We start from the raw sequence: 14,688 nt of genomic DNA, 5'->3' as shown, positions 1-14,688 counted from the left end.
CATGTAATGAATAGTTGGAAATGCTATTGAGATACTTATGTCGAGGAAGGGACTCTAATGTAGAGCGGGTCGCAGATAATTTCATGGCCAAGATGGACCAGAAAAGGCACGATTGGAAACAGAGATGATCCAGACAATTAGAACTTAAAACGGACATATCTTGCAAACTGGAATGAGTTCTCAAGCGTAATTAAAATATATGATTTTGGGGTAAGACGAGCTACTTTAGCCTCCCAACCTGGCCGTGCTGGGTTGCTTAAGCCAGATTTGCAAAATACCATTCAATTGACTATCGTTTTCCTGTTTTTAGTAAGTTTTAGTTTGATTATAATTCTTCATCCATTGGGCTTTAGAAGTTGTGCCCAACATGAAAAATGCTTAGAATAATTATGAGAATAGTCGTGGTGAAGCCAAATAGGACACTTACTATTTTTGGCCGAAAACCCTGCGCACTAGTAGCTATCATGATTGTCTATAAATAGTAAGTTTACTATTTATAGTAAGTTGTGATTTCTAAGAGTTTTAGTTATAATTTGATTCCCAAAATTTCTTTCATGGCTTAGTATCCCTATTTAAAAGGTTGTAGACTCATTTATTTTATTCATCAATCAATTTCGAATTTTATAGAAATTATTTTCTATTTTTGTTGTTCTTTTCCTCATGGATTCGAGAAGTCTTTGTGAGAAGTTCGGAGAAATTCCATGGATTCGTAATAGTTATCCCCTTGAGGAAGACGGTGCTCGGCCTCACGTCCTTCCTTGCGTCGGACTCATGCCAATCATTTGGGTTCGATGGAGTATTTGGATTTAGTATTTATTGGTTGCCTCAATAGTAGAAATTTCACTTTAGATTTCATTTTCATGGTGGCCGGTAGAGTTGTATTTAGACAAATCTCTAGGATTGCTTCTGGCTTCATCATCTTCGGCAATTGCCAGGTTATATGACTGCAAGATTTTTTAAGTTTTGTAATTTGAAGTTGCAGTGACAAATTAGCTGTGGCATTCATTTCTGATAACAATGGGTCTGTCCCTTGTTTAACTGGGCCTTTAAAACATATATATGAAGAAAAGAGTATGGGACAAATTTAGCATCTCTGGTTTAAACAAATGTAAAGCTTTGATTGTAGATCCACTAATGAAGGGCGTGGCAGCTAATAAAACTTATAAGGAAGTGGTTAGCTCTTATGAGACGCAGGACAAGTGGAGTATTTTTAGTGCATATTTGACTTTTGTGGTGATCATATTTAGTACATGAAGATAATTCTGTTATAAAGTTTTTTTTTTTTTTTTTTTTTTTTTTTTTTTTAAAATTATTAACAATGAACCTACTTTATGAGCGAGTGGAATTTTAGGTACAGACGTTAGGTGTTTGTTGGCAGAGAGGGGCAGGACCACTTGAAAATAGACACGTGTAGATTATATTTAATGTGGTGTTACTTAGTATTTGTGATTACGATCCATTCCACTTGTGATTACATCTTGTGATGACTATCATGACCCAGTACTAATGGTAGCGATGGATGGAGATTTGAATAGTGCCCATGTTTCTAATGGACATGCATGTTTTCAAATTTACAGGGCACCCATTAGTGATTTTAAACAAATATAATTAAAAAATAAAAAATAAAAAATCTCAAAATCTAAATTTTCTAATAATGTCTGCAGTCATAATTATGCATCTAAGTTATGAAACTCCGTGATTCCACACATAGAGATCCACTGGAGATCAAAATGTAACCAAAAAAGAAAACAAACTGGAAAAACCTATCAAAATACACCGACGTCTCATTTGGACATGGCCAGAACAATACAAGCTACTGTGAAACATAGGAAAGTGTGATAACATAGTTTAGCCATATGCATTCATTACCATGATTACAACCGTTTACCAACTAGCAAACGACACTAATTAAGAAAAGAGAGATACTTGGGTACACCCAAAACACTAACTGGTTATAGTATTCCTAGTTGCATTTGGTTGAATTGGAACATTTGGAGTATCCAAGCCATTGATCTAGACTGATGTGCATCCCATGCAATCATCACACCAATCTGACAAATATTAATAAAAATTGGATGGTTAAGATCATTTATACAAAACTATGTCTAATCAACAATTTGATTCGTCTACTTGTTTGAGAATAACACGGATTGATTGTGATTCTAAAAGAATCACTATATTTAGGCAATCTTAGAATATGCTTTGGGCTTTAATGGACAGTTCAGATCAATCGATTGGACTGTCTAACTGAATCAATGAAACTAAAAGCACTACAAATGGTTCTGAGAGCCCCGCCTAGAGCATTTTTTATTAACAAAAAAAGAAAAAAGTAAAAAAAAAGTTCTAAAAAAAAAAAAAATCAGAGGCCAGGCGTGCTGATCAATCCATGCAGAATGCATGACATGTCTAAAGAGGGTCCCACTGTTTGAATGGTTCGGATACATGGCACATGTGCATCAAGAGCTTTCGTAGCTATCCGAATCCCCGCTTGGAAGCAATATGATGACAGGCGTATCATTCACTTTCCTTCTCGGACAAGCACTCCTCAATACAATGGGGAAATCGACTTGGATTGAAATTCTATTACCGACGCAGGTGCCAATGGGGATAGGAAGTTCATCTGACGGAAGGCATTGTACACGTGTATACGTTTTCTGGTTCACCAAATTCATAAATGTACAGTGCAGAGGACAGTAAAATTACATTGATCGATGGTGTTCAATTGGTATGATGTGTGGTCCACCTAATGACTTGAGCGGTCCATTTCTCGATAATACGAATGTATAATGAAAGGATCAACGTAAAGGACAGCGCAGATCTCATATGCATACAACCCAGCGGCACGTGTCCATGAGGTAGGAGTATGATGTAGAGAGTAGGTTTGCCAATAATACCACTTGCAAGAGATGACTCAAAGCTTTTCATTTTCATCGTGAGGTATACAGGGTGCCACAACCTTTAGGAAGCGGCTTGGCTGGTGTGGGTACGTGTCGTGCGAAGATGAGCGCTGACGCTCCTTGAATTCCAAGTCTGTACGAACAGTTCAAATGAGTTCAAAGCTACATGGCCCCCACAATAATGTATTTATTATATCCACACCGTTCGTATGTTTGGCGACATCATTTTAAAGCATGATCCCATCCGCTTGGCTGGTGTACCACACACCACCGACTTGGCTGGTGTGTTGACACCACCAAGTTATGTGGGTCCCACCACGAGGTATGAGTTTTATCAAACCGCTCATCCACTAGGTGAGCTCACCATAGGGCTTCAGCCGAAAAGTAAAACAGATGCAAAGATAAGGTGGACCACACTGTAAAAGGCAGTGGGGAATTGACCGTCTACCATTGAAACTTTTTAGGGAGTCAGAGAAATTTTAGATCAATATGATATTTGTTTATCCTCTTCATCTAGGCCTGTGTGAATTTATGAAGATTGGATGGAAAATAAATATTATGGCAGGCCCTACGAATGTTTTAGTGGTGAGAATCATTGTTCCATTGTTATTTGTGGTGTGGTCCACTTGAGCTTTGGTTGGATATGACTCACTTTTGGATCATATCTTGCCAAATAGATGAACGGTGTGGATATAACAAATACATCATCGTGGGGCCGATCTCCTTTGAACTGTTCGTACAACCCGGAGCTCTCGAGAAGACACCAGAGACTGGCTACTCCCCCTGCCACCAGCCCCGTGGCTGATTGTCGGTGCTCTGTGGGCCCCACTATGATGTATGTGCTTCATCCACTTCGTTCATTCATTTTTATGGATCATTTTAGAGCTTGATCGAAAAAAGTGAGGTATATAAATCTAAGGAGGACCACACCACAGGAAAAAAATATTTATTGGATATCCACCATTAAAATCCTCCTAAGGCCCACTGTACTGTTTATTTTACATCCAATCTGTTAATTAGGTCATACAGGCCCAGATGAATGGAAGAAACAAAGATCAGCTTGATCCAAAACTTTTATGGCCCTCAAAAGGTTTTTTAATGGTCGACACTTATTCAACAATGTTTCCTGTAATGTGGTCCACTTGAGATTGGGATATACCTCATTTTTTGGTATAATACCATTAAATTATCTGAAGAAATAGATGGACAGTATGGATGTAACACATAAATCATGGTAAGGGAGTAGCCAATCCGTTTCCAGCCAATCGGCTTGCAGCTTTGTGGGACCGTACCATCTTTCCTCCAAAATCTGCCACTCATGTGAGACATAGGTAACATGAAAATAATAGGCCCACTATAAAGATTACCTGGCACAAAAACCAGGCCACTCCGCACTTACGGTGGGCCACATCATCGTTGGAATCAATGGACAATCCAGAGTTTGACTCAACGTACAGGTATGGCACACGTAAATGGGTTGTAGCTAAAATAATAATAGTAAGACCCGTTTCCGAGCGTCCATTTGGTACCCCTTGGATTTGAAATCCAATTAATTATGTTTAGCACTCTTATTCAAAATTAATTTTGATTCAAAAATAGCTATGCATAGTATATTTATAGAGGTTTAAATTTAATTACTAAATCAACTTTAATATCTCTAATTAGTATTTACGTTAGACACAATGGTTGTAAAATACCCGCTTAAATATATATTTTACTCAAAAATGATGAAATTCCAAGTCTAGGTCCTTAGAGTTTCAACACCTAGTTGAGGGTTGAGTACCCATAGGTGGTGAAATCCCGCCATGGCGTGAGTGTGTGGTAGTGTGTGCCTCAAGCACACACACCACACAACATCACATCCGAATGACTAACCAATGACTTTTAATCATTGATTTACATTGATAATGTTTGGATGGCACTGATTATCGTATTAAAGTAATTATAGTGATGATATTGATAATTTGATTATTTTGGGATATCATTAGTGGGCCATGTGTCCAATAAATTAATAGCCCAGTGACACATATTACACGTGCAACTCTTAGAAAGATTTTAGATGTAATTCAAGCTTACACCGGATTTGAAACACCCATTTACTTTACTGTGCCACTTCATGTGCCAAACAGCCATGCCCTCAAATTCCCCCAAATCCATGATGCCAAACGACTTTGGTATGAATATTTAATATCTTTCATTCTATGGCTCTATTCATTTGAACATGAACGGTCTGAGTGTCCTATAGATAAACAAAGGGCTGAAATAGTTCAGTTTGAGACTACATTTGCATCTCCACCCACAGCTGAACCACTCATGTAAACGTTTTTGGTCACTGAGAAAGACACAAAAGGGACTTAATGCAACGGCTGAAGTTCGCAACGACCCTCCAGTTTGTATCAACAAAAGCATGGACTGGATAATAAGGGTGGCAATGCCCAACAAGCTAGACTTGGCATATTGGACTGGGATTGGACCTATTAGCTTGGCCATGGGCTGGGCTTGGACTTGGAATGCATGGCCTAATAAATTTTTGGGCATGCTTGGGCTCAAGTCATTTTAGCAAGACCAGGCCCTGCCCAGCCCTGGCAGACCTGTTTTCATTTGTGCATATCTTGTTTACTACAAACATGCCATTCTAATCCTTGATTAACAGCCATGAATATTGAATGTAGACCCTTTGTTTCATTTCTCTCAAGACTATTTCATTGTGCATGTGTGGCCTATTTGATCCTTGAATATATTAGGAACATTTAAGTTGGAAATAAGGATTTTATTAATTTGGGCCGCCCCACGCCAAGCCAGGTTGGGTCAGGCCTCGGCCCAACAAAAATTTTAGGCTCAAGCTTAAGCCATGGACCTTAATTGTTGGTCTGGGCTCGGGCCAAGCTTGGTCAGGCTCATTGCCTCCCTTACTAGTTAAGTTGCCTGTTTAGCCTAATATACTAATGCTTGCATACGGTATCCCTGTGTTAATTGAGACTGTTGTGAAGCCTGATCAAGGGCCCAAAATTCATCAAGCGTGTTCATCATTATGGGTCCCACATGATGACTGAATGTCAACCTTATCTACCTTTTTCTTTTTTTCTATCTACTAGTTGTTAACATGGACTTGGGACTCCAAGTTGGTCGGAGATTAGGATTAAAGAGAGATTTGTTAGAGTTTTGGTTTGATTAAAGTTATGTATTTGTATAAAGCAAATATTAAAATGGCCTGACCCCACTTTCACTTTTATTTATTTATTTTATCTGGGTGGATGGTGAGTGTATCCCATTTCAAGTTATGAATCTAGCTTTAGAAATTTAAAAACAGTTAATGAATAGATTTGGTATTTTCCTGGTCTGAGGTGTTCCTTGGACTTTTTAACCTATCAAGGTGCTCGGTCTCTCTCTCTCTCTCTCTCTCTCTCTCTCTCTCGTCCTCACGAATCAGTTTTTCGATCACCTTTTGGATTCCTGTTGCTTGTGCCACTTGTCCATGGTCCTCACTAATCATATTGAATGATTTTCTCCATTTACCATGAAGATAACTATACTTTTAACGGTATTGACTGACATACATGTATATATATCACAGAAATCTGAAAAATTAAATCACTCAATATGCAATCAAGTTAGGTTGACTTGAAGACTGAATAAATTCACAATCAATATTAAATTAGGTTTTTCTGATGTCTCACGTCCCCACCTTTGTCGAGACATTAGCAACATCCACAAATCTTTTAAATGATACATGGTGTAACCTATTATTGGTTTGAACCATTTGTTCGTACAAATAGGAGCAAGTCATAGTGCGAAAATCACACCAATAGAATGATCCTAAGTGTCTGATCAATAACATGGGCAATGGATAGCTACGATTGAGCCAATAAACAGAACAATTCAAATCATCATCTTGAAAACATCTTATTAATAAATCCCTCTTTATATTGCTTATGATTTCAAATTAGTACTTTGGTTTGATAATTCTAACCATATGATCTATGGCTCGTAGAAAATAAAAAAATAAATAAAAATGCTAGTAATAAATTGGCACCATTCAACAGGTTAGCTCAAATCACCATGGCTTGCTCCCGTCAATACTATTGAATGAGCTATACCAATCATCAATTGGGCATCTCATGTGCGGTTCAAAAGGTTTGGGGACGTGGTTAAGGAACCTATAATGGTAGGGACCCTAGGAAAACACTTAAATTATTAATATTGAAATAAAAATAAATGTTTGAAATAATTATTAAAAAAAAAAAAAAAAAGTGTTTGTGTAAAGGCTCCCTCTCCTCTTTTATAGGTGGGGTTCAAATCACCTCATTTTAGTTTTCGTTTCTGAGAGTTTATGCTTAGAGCAACGTGGCCTAAATCTTCATGAGTCATGTTGAGTCAATCCAGTATGCATGTTGACTTGTCGGTTATCACGAATCGCTACCAAGCCAATCATAGGAAAGAGTTTTCATGTGACTTGTATGAAAATCTCATTGATTTACCGAGTTTTGAAATTATGATGTCAAATGGTTATGTGACCGAGAAAGACGAATCAACACTCTATCCCATGACAGACTTATCGTTGATTGATTTATTAATGAGAATATTCTATTATCATGCATGGTTATAAGCATTATTGTAGGTTACAACCATGAAATCCTTTGTGTACATTGTATTGAGCTTAGTGCGTATGGATAAGCTACTGATATGGGAAAGATATTGCTCAAGGAACATTGTCTATGAAAATGGTGTTTGCAACTATCAAATACTTGGACTAGCACATGTAAACCGTTGGGTTGATAATTGTCTTAATAGTATAACAAAACATGTTGTCTTGTCTCAGATGACTTAAGGACCCCATCAGTTAGGTCTGTACACGAACCAAGTTAGGTTGGCTAGCTCGCTCGACTCAACTCGAAAAAGCTTGACTTGACTCAGATTGAACCTCAACTCGAATCGAACTCGGATCGAACCAATTCGGTGACTCGGCTATGTTGATATTGATGTTGCTCCCCAAATGTTTGATGAAATGACTCAACAAAGTGTCGGCTGGTGGAAAGGAAGATATGTATACGAAACAAATACCCATTTTTCTTGATTTTGATGTTGCCTGCAAGGTGTTTGATGAAATACCTATAAACAGCTACTACTATTTTACATACAGTAAGAAATTGAAAGTGCACACCATGTGTTTGTGAAAATGCCATACAGGCTCGATATTAGCTTGAACTCGGCTCGAACTGGCCCAAGTTGCTGACCAAACCGATCCGAGTTGGCTAGTCAGGCTCGAGGACCAAGCCGAACCGAGTTCGAGCTGGAGTCAGCTAGTGGCCGAGCTAAGTAGAGCTATGCCAAGGTCGACTTGGTTCGACTCGTTCCTCTAACATCAGTACATGAGTGTGCACAACATACAAGATGGGACATTGAATGATGGATCATGTGAAGAGTGCTCTTCTATCCCATGAAAGGAGAGTGCATTCACAAGCACTCCATCCAAATGTGCTTTGACCCTAGGACTAGTCATGGAGGTGTTATTATCTCTTTAAATATTTTGACATGTGTTGTTATCCTTGAGACTAAGGATGAGATACATGGTTGGATTACTTGAGTGGAAGCCTGTGCGTCCAATGATGGTTTAATAAGAATTCACACTAAGTAGTCGTTTTATATAGATTATTTAAAATAAAAAATCAATTGGAATGACAAGACCAATTGGTCACGAGCACATTTGACTTTCTCAAGTCAAAAGATTCTTTGATTAAAAATGGTGTTTGCAAAAGAAAACATATTTTATTTATTTTAGTCATGTCCTATTATAAATCCCACAGTGGATGTTCAAGGTAGAGGCTTGAACCCACGTGATGGTAGGATGATTATGGCATGAAAGGATTTTGAATGGTGAATGCGTTGAGGGATGTATTTCAAATGGATGAAGATATTTTGTAGTGCAAAGCGGTGGGTGAAGGCCCATATATACAAGAGAAAAGGCACGAAAACATGTGAAACTCTATACACACACACGGAATGGATATGTGTGTGTAGCCAAATGCTCAGCCGCACACCATTTCTAACAAGTTCTTGTGAGAACTTTATGTGAGTCCAAAATCTGAGCAGTCCACCTTATGCAACACCTCATGAAAACCCCAGGGCCCGACGTTTACTTTGATCTAAAACTTTGGTGGGCCACGGCAATAGAAAACAATTTTCTCCCTTGATTTGCATCTCTCTTTGCTATGGCCCACCATATTTTTAGATCAGGATGAAAATTGGTCCCAAGGGTTTCCTGGGATGTTGAATCACATGTACCGTTCGGATTAGAGGCCCATGACACGTGTGCAAAGGTGTGCACAAGCACCAAGTGAGCATGCCTATATATATATATATATATATATATATATATATATATATATATGATAAGACCGTAAGAATCCACTCATAAGATTGTACATATGCACCTTTCTTTCTCTCTCTTGTTTTCTCTTTCCCAAGCATTAGGGTTAGGGCTTTATGAGAACGGGTGACTGAGGGTTCATCTCTCATAGGACTACAATTCCAAGAACTTATTTGTGACGGACCAAATCCGTCGTAAAACCAAATAAACGACAAACTTCGTCCGTCGCTTGGTCCGTCGTTGTTTACTGGGTCGTTTTTTATTTTCGACGGATAAAATCCGTCGTTTAATCAGCGACGGATAAGGTCCGTCGCATCATCGCGATGGATAGAATCCGTCGTAAAAAATAAAAAAACCGTCGGCAAAATTCAAAAAATTAGTCATCATTGAAAATATTAGCGACAGATAAGGTCCGTCGCTAATATGACTTAAAGCGACGGACCTCAAATACATCGTTGATTGTCAACGGTCAAAAATCCGTCGCTAATATGAGAATTCGTTTTCAATGTTCAAAAATTAGCGACAGATTTGGTCCGTCGCTAAAATATCTGTGAATAAAAAAAATATTGATAAATTATTATTATTATTTTTTTTAATCTTGCACCTAATAGTCATTCAAAAAATAATTCACACTATTATTTGATAAGAATCCTATTCACAAAATTGGTAACAGCTCACATGGTTAGAATCATTGAACCAAAGCGCTACTTCGGAATCATAAACAGTACAAAGTGAGATCTATATAATAGATGTTTCAAGTGATGACTGGACCTATTTTGTTTTACAAAATATTGACGGTCCATTTTCCGCACTATTGATCAGATGTTTACGATCATCTTGGTGTGACTTTTGAACTATGGCTTGCCCCAAGTTTTGTGAATGAAAAGACAGTTCAAATCAATGATAGGCATCCCACATAGGATAAAGAAGGTTTATGATTCCAAAACTTTTTAATCCTATGCCTTCAATTTTTTGGTAGAGTCTTGGAGGTTCTGATCTTCTAGTCATGTATCCTAGTTCAATTCTTTCAAGTAGTGCTACATCATTGGATGATGCCTTGCAGACCAGGCTGGGCTCAAGCCTGGATCCTTGGCTCTTGAGTTGGGCACGTCTCTTTTCCAACCAACAACGAAAGCTACAATTCATCTTTGCATATACTAATAACAGAAACAAGGATGCAAACTATAAACAGGCAGTCAAAAACTTAAGCATGGAATTCCATCTAGCCTCATAAACTGCAGCCAATGATGTAATCATTTGCTCTCTCTTGCCACTGAGGACCACTAACAGCAAACTCGAACTTCACAATGCCTAGAGAGAAGTTCTCAAATGAAATTTATCATAGGGAATCTACTAACAGAGAAGAATCATAAGTTTTGTAGCAGGAAGGAAAATGAAAGTTGTAACATAGCAACTTGATCAGCAAAGAACAACAAAAATTGCAGAGGAGATTGGCAAAAACTTAAACAATAAAATTAAAGATAAACAAGCTCCAAATAAAAGCAATACAAAGTATAGTTGGGAAAACAATACGGACAAAAGGAAACAGGTTTTATGGAGTTTGGCTCCAATCTCCAAGGGAACAAACAAGTACCAATGGATCTTTCTTTTTCTGACTTGAACAAGAGGAGGAGAAAACCAGTTTGAAATGGATCTCAATGTTCTCTGTCACGAGAAAAGCTTCCTTTCCAGCAGATTGAAATGGAAACATACTATTTTGGTACTAAAGAGGGACACATCTTTGATTTTTGATAGTGTGAAGGGAATCCAGAGTAAGGTTTGCAAACATGAAGGTGTATGGTTGCTGTGACAGCTCTGGGAGTAGTAGGATGTTTTTAGATAAATCAGAGCTTCAATTAGCATACAAGTATTCCCTTTACATTACCCAATACAGTGGTAAAATCAAGTCCATTTTCCCAATTCCAAAGCATATCTTAAGCTAATAATTAAAATTTGAACCAGACAACCATAATAAATAAATTTAAAAAAAATAAAAAAATAAAAAAAATAAAAAAAAAGATTCGGAGGATCAATACAGCTTGAATAAAATCTTAAATGAGTGATTCAGAGAACGGTATGACAGAAGGTCAATGAATGCAAAAGTTGCCAGCTTTTCAAAAAAATAAATCCAATAGTTGCCGATACATGTCCAGCTGTGGTGTGGAATGGACACCAAATGAGAAAGTACCAAAGCAAACAATAAATTTGGAGGTGCACCGACCTGAAGTACCATGTTCATTGACTCCCACTACATCAGTTGGTCGTAGATGAGGTTGAACCAGAGCAGTTTCAACCTGAAACACCATATTTGACACCACGAAATAATAAGCTCCAACTATATAAGATAAAGAAGACTAAAAAATCTCAACCGCATATAATCATGAAACCTACGCTATCACTTTGCTGACACTCAATATGAATGAGATTATCAGTTGCCCATTCTAAATTAGCAGATCCGCTGCTTTCACATTCATTCAAATCCTCAAGCTTGATGTGATCGGTAAAGAAAGTTAATTGAGACCGAGTTAATAGACTATCCCCATATGAAAGATAATCAGGGAAAATAACAACCTCCTGCCAAAAATATTAAAGAACAGCAGTGAATGCCAATATGGCTACAGGAAGCAGAACATCAAAATGAAAGAAACAATCGATCGTATTCAAATATCCGAAGTGCAAAAAGTGAACAACATTAACATGGCAACTGATAAAGTGAAGAGTTTTTTGTTTGTGATGTTAAAATAAAATGAGACTGAGATTTATGCATGGCAATGGGTCAAATCTGTTAGTGGTTGAGCTGGTCCAACCCACTTCTTAGAAAAGTTTGAGCCACACTTAATGGACCGTTGGTCAGGTTCGGCCATAAAATGAGTTCTGTTAAGTAGATAGGTAGGAGTTTGCTCTGTCCCCAATTGGGCCCACTTTTAAGAAGCTTATAAATAGTAATAGATAGCTTTAATCCCAAACCTAGACAGGTCAAGTTGAGTCGGACTTGAGCCTAATAATTTGTTTCAAGTTGGGCCTCAGGCTTAAATTCTAGACTATATAGTAAGTCTGCTTGGGTTGCAGTTCAAGGGTTCTAGGTTGGGCTCTAGTTTGAATCTCGACCCATTTAGTAAATGGGTTGTGCATGGGTTTGACTTGTTGCTACTTTGAACCACCCGAATTTATGGTTCTACGCCTTTATTGTTGATTAATTTGTAATGCAAATTTATACTTACAATGCAGAGATTTTGTACTTTGCTTTATTCGGTAGCATGCATATAATATAATGCTATACATGCTGCGTTTATAATAATAGCATTAATGATTTCACATATAAACTGCAAAAGATGTTTTGGACATCCAAAGAAAAACGGTCAATCATACAAGGAAACTTGATGGTAGAATGATGATGCACAAAAAACTAGTCACGAGGAATGTTTATGTTTAAAAGCCTTGTAAGGTTTCGAGAACTTACATCCACCTCACTCTTATTGCCAAGTAGTCCTGATGAAAATGCATCCACACTACGAGAAGGGGAGAAAAAAATAAAAATTGTGGCTGCACCGATACGGTCTAGTATGAACAGCTGCCTACGTACCCAATGTTGGAAGATTGGGATCAAGCCACTACGTAGTTCTTAATATTTAAATCAGAACATTTTACGCATAAGCAAAGAAAAAATCAAAACAAATCATAATAGAAATGTGTACCTTCTGTCACGCATAAAAAGATGAAAAGCTGAAACAAATCACTAGATTAGTCAAGCAAAACTACTAAATAATTCAAGATAAAGATTTAGTCAAATAAGAAGATGAAAAGCTAGCTTAGGTGTTTTGCATTTTTTTTTGCATTCCTTTTATTTTATTTTACTTATTTATTTAGTTTTTGAATTTTTGCTTGTGGGTGTTGTTGCAGGATTGCTGAGGTGTGGGAAAAGCTGTAGATTAAGGTGGACCAACTACCTCAGGCCTGATTTGAAGAGAAGCCTCTTATCAGAATCTGAAGAGAAGATGGTCATTGATCTCCATGCCAGTCTTGGCAATAGGTACTCTTCCCATCATCTCAACCCTTTTTCTTTTCTTTTTTTCATCTTTTTTTTTTCTTTTTTGTCTTTTTTTTTTCAACACATTTAGGCCCCATCTTAGATTCCCATTTTATTTTTTTTTCAATTTGGACCACATTTTTTTTAGCACATTAGTATATATATTCTACCCATATTCATTGTGTCTCATCTCCTGTATTAGTTTTTTTCTTGCAGGTGGTCTAAAATAGCTGCGCATTTTCCTGGCAGAACTGACAATGAAATAAAGAACCATTGGAACACCCACATTAAAAAGAAGTTAAAGAAGATGGGCATTGACCCCATCACACATAAACCATTCTCTCCTTCAATTGAAGAACCACAACAACAACAACCATCACAAAAACAATAGCCACAGCAACAACCACAACAAGAGCAATACAATACTCTACTTTCAAAAGAAGAAAATGGCGTTACAAGTGCATTGAATTCTATAGAAGCTGATGCTTTCCTCAGCAATTCCCATCTTTTGTACTGATGAGGTCCCTTTGATTCAACCCAATTAAATCCTAGTCTCATCTGCCTCTTCTTCATCTTGTTGTGATTCAAGCTCTTCCACCTTGCCTGGAGAACTTGACTTTTCTAGTTTGGATTGGGCAGACCCTATGTACTTGTGGGGGATGGATGATTTCAATGGATGGGATTTGATTTGTGATGATGGTGACAGGAAACTAGCAGTTGATCCTTTCAATCAGTATGATTCGTGGAAGTTGGAGCTGATGTGATTGAATTTCTCATTTAGGTCTATTTGGAATTAGAAGATTTAGAGAATAATCCGGCAATTGAGAAACCCCATCATGATTTTTGCCATTTTATTCTCTGTAGAGTGGAGTTTTATGGGTCATTTTCTGTAATATCTTTCTCTTTGAAAGTAAGAGAGAGGGAGAGAGAGGTATGAGAATTTGAAATTTCTATAAATTATTATAGCTGCAGTTTGCAGATTGTAAATGTGGAAAAAGGAGCGTTTTAATGCAAATAAAGAAAATCTTAAACGTAACTTGGTTATCTCTTTTAATGTTGACCTTTCAGTTCAGTGCACACTCTTTCTTCACATTTATGCTTTGGTTGTGTGAATTGAGCTTGTCTCTTATCATGCGAACATGTTACTAGATCTTGTTCTTCTTGTTTCCTTCTAAATCTCCCTTGGTTCATAGATAATTTTTGAGATCATGATTCAGTTCAGGAATAGTCTAGTTGACCCTTTTAGTAGCCTGAAAGAATTATGGGCTAAAAAGAGTTGGGTTTTGCAACCAACGATATTTCCAATTACCTTAAACTAAGTACCATCACAGCTATTTAAGGATGAACTATTTCATAATAAACTAGGGGTGAAAAAGTCTAAGACATCTAGCTCTTGA

At 37.4% G+C, this 14,688-nt stretch overlaps 1 pseudogene; it reads left to right on the top strand.

Moving 5' to 3' along the window:
• LOC131254245 (transcription factor MYB20-like) overlaps positions 1-14,067 on the top strand; it is a 64,100-nt pseudogene extending 50,033 nt beyond the window's left edge.
• The last annotated feature ends 621 nt before the right edge of the window (positions 14,068-14,688 follow it).

This window comes from Magnolia sinica, chromosome 8, assembly GCF_029962835.1.
Source record: "Magnolia sinica isolate HGM2019 chromosome 8, MsV1, whole genome shotgun sequence".
Lineage (NCBI taxonomy): Eukaryota > Viridiplantae > Streptophyta > Magnoliopsida > Magnoliales > Magnoliaceae > Magnolia > Magnolia sinica.
This window is presented reverse-complemented; position numbering and strand designations above follow the sequence as displayed.